The sequence below is a fragment of the Pteropus vampyrus genome, unplaced genomic scaffold (assembly GCF_000151845.1).
Source record: "Pteropus vampyrus isolate Shadow unplaced genomic scaffold, Pvam_2.0 Scaffold10, whole genome shotgun sequence".
Classification (NCBI taxonomy): Eukaryota; Metazoa; Chordata; class Mammalia; order Chiroptera; family Pteropodidae; genus Pteropus; species Pteropus vampyrus.
The window spans coordinates 14,498,335-14,506,081 of record NW_011888791.1 but is presented as its reverse complement, the minus strand read 5'-3'; the positions used below and the strand labels follow the sequence as shown (position 1 = coordinate 14,506,081).

At 31.6% G+C, this 7,747-nt stretch overlaps 1 pseudogene; it reads left to right on the top strand.

Annotated features, from left to right (window-relative positions):
- Positions 1-5,788, top strand: part of LOC105303493 — an 8,650-nt pseudogene extending 2,862 nt beyond the window's left edge.
- The last annotated feature ends 1,959 nt before the right edge of the window (positions 5,789-7,747 follow it).

Genomic DNA, 7,747 nt, shown 5'->3' with positions numbered 1-7,747 from the left:
TTAAAATAATACTAGAAGTCTACTTCTCCTTTTTCATGGAAATTATGTAATAATTTTTACCACATGCCTTAAGTTTCATAGTCTAATTGTAAGTAACATTAAATAATATTGTGCGTTTTTAACCATTTGAATGAAAAAATATCACGTTTCTGTTGTTATTGTACAAGAAATTCACTAATGTGTTTAGTGTTCTCAATATAACATTCTACAAAGAAAACTGCTTATTTAAAGAGGTGTTAGAAGTGAAAAGTACGTCTTATGTATCTTTCCTGCCAATATCACAATTACATATTTTCTGTCTCAAAGAACCAAACATTATCTCTATTAAATCTAGATGTACCGTTTTTTACATATCCTTGCATTTTTAAAGGTAGCTTCCCAAAATGATCTCAATGGATTATCTTTAACTCATTCTAGAAAACCTGTTCAATCATTTCAAATGAAATTGAAATCTAGTTAAAACTAAGTATCCCTTTAGAAACAGAAGAGAAGAGTGAAGATTAAAAAAGAAAATGGTCCAAAATGTGACTCATTCCTCTGGTTTGAGATTTTAAAGAGACATGCAAGGGAGGACAGAATATAGATTTTCATTTCATGGTGAGTAAAACATTACCTTAGTGGGAAAGTGAGTACCATTTTGCATGAAATACTGCAATTTCTTGAGAGAGTAATCTAAACACTTATTTGGATTGTTGTTAGCAATGTTCATACCAAGTTTCTTCAAAACATAGCTCCTAATCTTTTCCCAAACTTTTCATAGAACTGTAATGATAGAATGAGAAAAATATTATATTAGAACATATTTCCTCTGCATATTCCCAAACTATCACGGTTTATTATTCTAGTGAGACTTATTCCCAACTATCACGGTTTATTATTCTAGTGAGACTTATATTAATGTAACTGAACTTTCGGTCCTTTTTTCTCTCATATACCATGCCCCCAAATCAACTAAAATACTCTGAAATATGAATTGTGGTGAATACGTATTTGGAATTGATTTTTTTCTTGTAAAATGTTTTAAAAGTTAGAAGTACCCTTAAATGGTTGGGCCAACTTTCCATCTATTTAATTTTTAGAAGAAATTAAAATACTTTATTATGACTTTTTTTGATCACTATTTTTCTCTTTGTAAAGTGGGAATAGAGCTTATTGCTACCATAACCAAATGTATTAGGATGAATATTTAAAAATATGATTCTTATAAATTCTTAACTAAGATGATTTAATAAAAGACTTTTCTTTATAGATCTGTTATTTTCATACCAGGAGTTTCCAGATTAAAAAATTCATATGTAGAATTTTCAATTAATTATTTATTTGCATATGTAATGACATTTGATTATAATGCCACTGTCACTAATATTTTCTGATGCCATAGAGGTTAATACCAAATATTTAAAAATCTAACTCTTAACAAGTACTGATTAGTAATTGGTTTGTGTATATAGCACTTACTGTACTCATATGAACAATAAAACAAGAATGTAAGCAATTTCTTTTGGAGAAAAACTGACTTCCCCCCGCCAAAAAAAATCATCATAGATGGTGGAACTAAGTATTTTAATTTCTTCTGGAAGTTAAATAGATGAAAACTTGGCCCAACCATTTAAGGGTACTTCTAACTTTTAAAACATTTTACAAGAAAAAAAATCAGTTCCAAATACTTATTCACCACAATTTATTTTTCAGAGTATTGTGATATTTACTTTCTTTCCTATAAAAGTAAATACTGCAAAAGAAAAAACCTTTTATAAACAAAACATAGCTTGTCTCAACTTTCTAATTCATAACAACATGTGCATTTTCAGAGGTATAAATTGTCAGTCATGACAAAACTATCATTTTCTAATAGAGGGGAAAAGGTCAACATCATCGCTATAACAATCCCTTCCATAGTATAGTGTGTATGATGTACTTGGATTTGAGAGTCAAACAGATCTTGGCTTCTTCCCTGGTTTCTCCTTCTTGCTGTGTGGAACAAGAAGTGTCTTAGTTGTCTCTCAGTCTCAGGTTTATCATTTATAAAATGGCAATAATAGCATCTATCTCTCAAGGTTGCTGTGAGGTTTAAATAAACCCTTATAGAACATACTGCATGGTACAGGGCAAGTAAGCACTTAATACCTATAACAATTGTTATTACAAGTGTAGTACTTTATACTTTGCACTTTACAAAGTCCTTTCGCGTACAGCCTCTCTTTTGTGATAATTGGCTCCTGGATGACAGCACAAATTTTATTACAGAACTATATGAGGATATTTAATAAACATGATTGCTACTAGATTTGTCAGATGAAAAAGCAGCAGATTAGTGGTGGCCTGAAGCCTTTGGTAGCCACCCTGACATTCAGTCTTGGCCATTTATGCCTTTAATCTTTTCGGTGATCAGCAAGTGTTAAATTCATTTTAAAAAGTACTCTGTGGCCTCCAACCTTAAGAAGATGAAAAATGGTTTGGGGAGCAGCTAAAAGCCCCAGATTTTACCCGAAGGTTGAGAGTTTTTTTTCTATCTCGGTCTAGATGAAGTTAGGTTCTTGCCTGAAGGAAACAGGGTAATACTGGTAATAGCCTCAGAATGACCTATGAGAACACTCTACTTTAGAAGTTGTTTCCAGAGGCAGATAACAATTGTTGCCATTCTCTCCCACCAAAGCATGCTGGTAATAGTGATGGCCAATTTGCATACTCAGCAAAGATAGTGATGGCCAATTTGCATACTCCGCAAAGATGTCTGAGTTGCAACTGAGCTACTTGACAAATTTCAATTTTTTTCCTGGGGATGAAAAATTGTTCTAAGAGCCTTCTGAGAAAAGGAGACATATGCAGAACCCCTATTATTCCATTCTAATTTATGCACATTGTTATTTATGAATAGAGCTTCCTTTTAATATGGTGTTTAATTTAAAACAGAACTTGTGACTCTAAAAACTCCCAAAAGCACAAACTTGAAACATACACCAGTTAGGGGGATTAAAAAAGTCTTTCAATCACAAGGCTATCATTGATTGTACAGCATCTGAAAGAATTTTTTATTGTTTTACAGGATAATTAAGAAAACATTATGGAAAATGGCTCCCACTGCTAAATAAAATCTAATTTCTGTTTTCAGAATTACAATTTTTGTTGTTAAAAGTTCTACCTCAATGAATGTATTTTTAATTTTTGAATAAGATAAGTTAGAAGAGGTCTTTGATTTGCTTGTTTAACAAGAAATCTTATTTGGAAAACAGAAAAGTAAAAGTATTTCTTAGTTTCTCATTCCTTTGAGGTGATTTCCAAATCTGAAGGCATGACATGACAAAAATAAATGGAAAGAGACATTAAATAATTAAGTCATAGGAAAGAAAGCACTTAAATGGAGTCATCAGTAAATTACTATAACCCCAAGATTCTTAATCTTGAGGAAAAAAATGCATGCAAATAACGCTTTAAAGGATTTATTAATTTTCTCTCCTAAACTAAAAGTGTTTTCTGCAGTCATTCTGAGGTAATATTAGAGGTATTAGCAAAAAGGAACTAGTTTATTTTATACTTCATGGGGGGAAAAATCTTTACATTTTAGAATAGCATTCTGTGATTATTTTTAATGGGAAAATAAAATATAGGTGACTTTCTCAAGAATCAATATCCTCTTTACTCCATTCGTGGTGTTTTGCCGGCTGATTAATTTGCAGAGGTTGGGTTTGACTGCTGCTGAAGTAGAAAGCATTATAGATTCTCTGTTATTCTTCAATCCACTTGGCTGAGGTCTATGGTTCTATCTCTATGTATTTATCTACCTTTCTACATGGTGCTTAGTACTGTAGCTCTGGGCCTCTCCTAAACATATTGTGAAAATCTATTGTGCTGAATTCTCAAGCCTCTTGCTGTGAATAGGTAACTACTCTTCTTCTCCCACCCCCTCCCCACCCCCACCTCCCAGGAGAGCTGTTCTGTTAGGTAAAGGTAAGTGAGCCAGACAGAAACAGGCATTTTAGAAGACAGCTTTGTGTGTATATGAAGGATGTAGCCAGCTAATTTTTGAAAGCAAAAACAGGACGCATCAAAGGTCATAAATTTTATATAATTCATATAACAATTAAAGAGGAAACTTGCTCAAAAACTGTGTGATATTCTTAAAAGGTTGAATAGAAGAGCTCAGAATTTCCAATCTTTCATGCCCATGGTGTACTGTCTTGGTTATGGTTGTTGGCATTCAAGCAATTCTATGTAAATATTTTTTCAGTTTTTAATGAACAGTAATTAAAATATGTATATCATCAAAATTCTCTAAACTCTCTTTTCAAAAGTTTAAGATAGAAAAATGCTGAAAAGGGTGATGTTTTCTGTCCAGTCTAGCTAGAAATGTTTTTGATACATCACTTCTTTAATCAAACATTTTTCTATATTTTAAATATTTGAATATTTAATTAATGAGATTATTGTAAGTCCTTTGACTTTTAAATGTAGGTATATTTGAAGTTGCATAAATGTGTGCTTGAAAAAACTGGTTAAAGTTTGTACAGCTCTAAAGTTTGTTTAAATAAAAACTAGGTCAAGTATTATCAGTTAAAAGCCTTTCAATGTACTTGAACCATTTTTTAGTCACATGATGTTAACTTATTCTACAGCTTGTTAGATTGTCAAAACCATGTTAAAAATACAAACTCTTTAAAAGGATGCCCTTTAGAAAGATAACTCATTAATAAGCTAAATATATTCCTAATGCAGAAAAAAGTGCTTTAATAATAATGGTGATCTATAAATAATAAAAAATTGAAAAATTCTTTAATTGGTAGTTGTGGAAAATATTATTCAATTCATTATAGTTTCTGAGAAATAAATATAACATTAAATACTTTAATGTAGTCTATGTATAAAATAATCTGAATTCTTTCCCAGAATGAAATTCAGAATCATATTGGTGAATAAAAACCATTATTGCTACTGCAAACAGCTACTTAAGAAATCTGCTCCCAATTAACCTTAAGACAAGTGAGAAACCATCTTCTAAGAACAGACACATTTATTTCTGTAAATATGTAAATTCCTCAGCATTTCTACAATGTTGAAATAAACTGTTTGCAATCTATATTTATAAATTAGAGTTGGGAGCAATTTCTTTATCCTTTACAAACAGCCTTGACTGCCTACTCTGAGTTCAAAACTGCCTTAAATTGTGTCATTTTTTTTTTTTTTTTTTGTATACAAAAGGCATTCTAAAATTGTATTATGCATTTATTGTGCTGGAAGAATGACCCTTGCCATGCTTTGTTTACTGAATGTCAAATTTTCATTTGTATTACAGCTGTGTACCATAGCAGTTTCGGTTTTGTATGAAGGGTAACTAATGCACAAAACAGTCAAACCACAGAGCAGTAATTAGTCTGGAAAAGATCAAAGTGTGCTCTTCTAAATCCAGCCAATTTGCTCTGGGTGTGCAAAACCAATAGTCTTTCTTTTGCTAAGGTCTCTTATTAATTTTTGCTTTCGTTTGTTGCAGAGCAGCTGCTTTACTGTCAATCCAACATCCTGCTTTAAAAAAATCCATTTTGATGCCACAAATGCAATTTCAATGGGTTTAGGAATAATAACCAGATTTTTTTCACCCCACTTCTAGGAGATAGAAACTTGAAAGTTTTCAGCATCTGTAAAGTGAAAGAAAGCAACATAAGGCATAGCACTATTTGGATTTATTGCTCTAGAAAAAGCTGATGAAGAGCGAACTGTAGATATTTCTGCTTTTAATGCTTTTAACCAGCTCTATCCTTATCACTATGTGTCTATTGCTCTCTTCTTCATTTGAGTTCTTTTTCCCTTAGGGTCACATTGTGGTTTTTCATAGAAAATGAATGATCCAAATTATTAATTAAATTCAGTCCAGCAGAAAAAAACCCTTACACTAAAAGTTTATACATCTCAAAATGAAACAGTAAAATAGATAGTATCACTGGGTATTTTCCTGATGTAATTATTATTATTTTTATGTGAGTACGGAAATGGCAGTTGAAGATGATAAACTTTATCCCAGCAGGTAAGTGAATAAAACTTGTGAAGGAGAAAAGAGTACAATATCATAACTTAAAAAGTGAAATATAATCTTGGAGAATAAATTTTAAGTGTAGTGTATATGTTTCTCTCTCCCCCTCTCCATTTTTGTCATTTTTCCTCTCAATAGTCTCTTTGGCAAAAAATAAAGAGAGAAATAAACTGGCTACTTCATTGGTTCTAGTAATATGGCAGCTTTTCTGTAATTTTTACCTTGAGGCCTGCTCAAATATTTATATACACATATATATTTATATTTCCTAGTAAACTTCTTATCCAAGCAATGAATATTAACATGCATTAGCTGAGTACGTATATTTTTATGTCTCTAGTGTTGCAACAATTTTCCTGGCTTTACAACAAACCATTTAAATTTGATTCTGAGATAGAGTCCACTCCAAACATGTGCCAAATATTTGTTTTAGTGTCAATATAACTAACCAGACACTAAAATACAGCCAAGCAAAACAAAAAGTGTAATGATACACAGAATTAGCATAATGAAAAGAAGCACATGAAAGTAATTTACAATAATTGATTCATAAACAAATATGTAATGTCCACAAAATGATGAAATAGGTTTGTTCTGAAAATGTTTTCAATTGAACAGGAATTTACTGCTTTTGAAAAGTAACAGAATGATTACATGGAAAAGTTAGGGTATATCTTTCTTCATGCAACAGGTAACAAATCAGGCACTAATTCCCGATTTTACTCTGAACTAATCATGTCATACCAAATGAACTTGAGCTTCAGAATCCTTCATCCTTTTAAGTTATTTGATGTCTTATTAACATCATTTGTTACCTCTAGAGCCTTTATGATGCATTCCATTCTTTCTTACTCTTCATTATTTGAGGGGCTAACTCTGACGATGATAGTGTGATGGGAATAAAGCTACTAGCGATGAAATATATTTAACCTACATTTACAGCTGCTATTAGATAAAGACTTGAGGTTCAAATAAAATCTCACTGATTACCTCTCTCCACCATCATATAGGACTTAACCTGAATCTCTCTATAAGACAACTTGAAACATGGCATTTAGCAAATAAAATGGCCTCAAGGAATGTGTGCACAATCTCATTTAGAAAATTCTGAAAATGTTTGGACTGAGATTTTCAAAAATGGTATCACAAAGAATGAGAGATTCTAGAAAATTCAATAATTTCTCCTTCCCCCCAAAAAGAAGAGAAACCAGTTTGCAAACTATAGATTGGTGGTATCACTATCAATTTAGACTAAATTATTGAAGGGAGGTTCAGGAATTCTTGTAGAAGTAATTGTCTCTGGCCAATGCAGTAAGGCAAGAAAAAGATATAAAAAATGTAAGGACTGGAAGGGAAGAGACGACAAAAAACTTAAGACAACCAACAGACTATTAAAACTAATGAAAGAATTCAGTAAGTTTGCTAGATAGAAGTCCAATACTTACAATGGCAAAAATATCAGCAGAATTATTCTGTACTTGCACTAATCAATTTAAAAAAATATAATGAAAAATCTTACGCCTTTCATTGCAGTGACAAAACTTGAAGTACATAGAAAGTGACTTAACAAAATGTAGAAAATACTCACAGAAAAATATTAGAATTCTATTAAAAGAGACAAAGAAACTTTTGTCTAATATGCTCTCAGCTTTTAGAGAAGAGTTTGAATCATGGAAAGCACTGAAGCAATATTCATTGAATGGATGAATGAATCTGAATAAATGG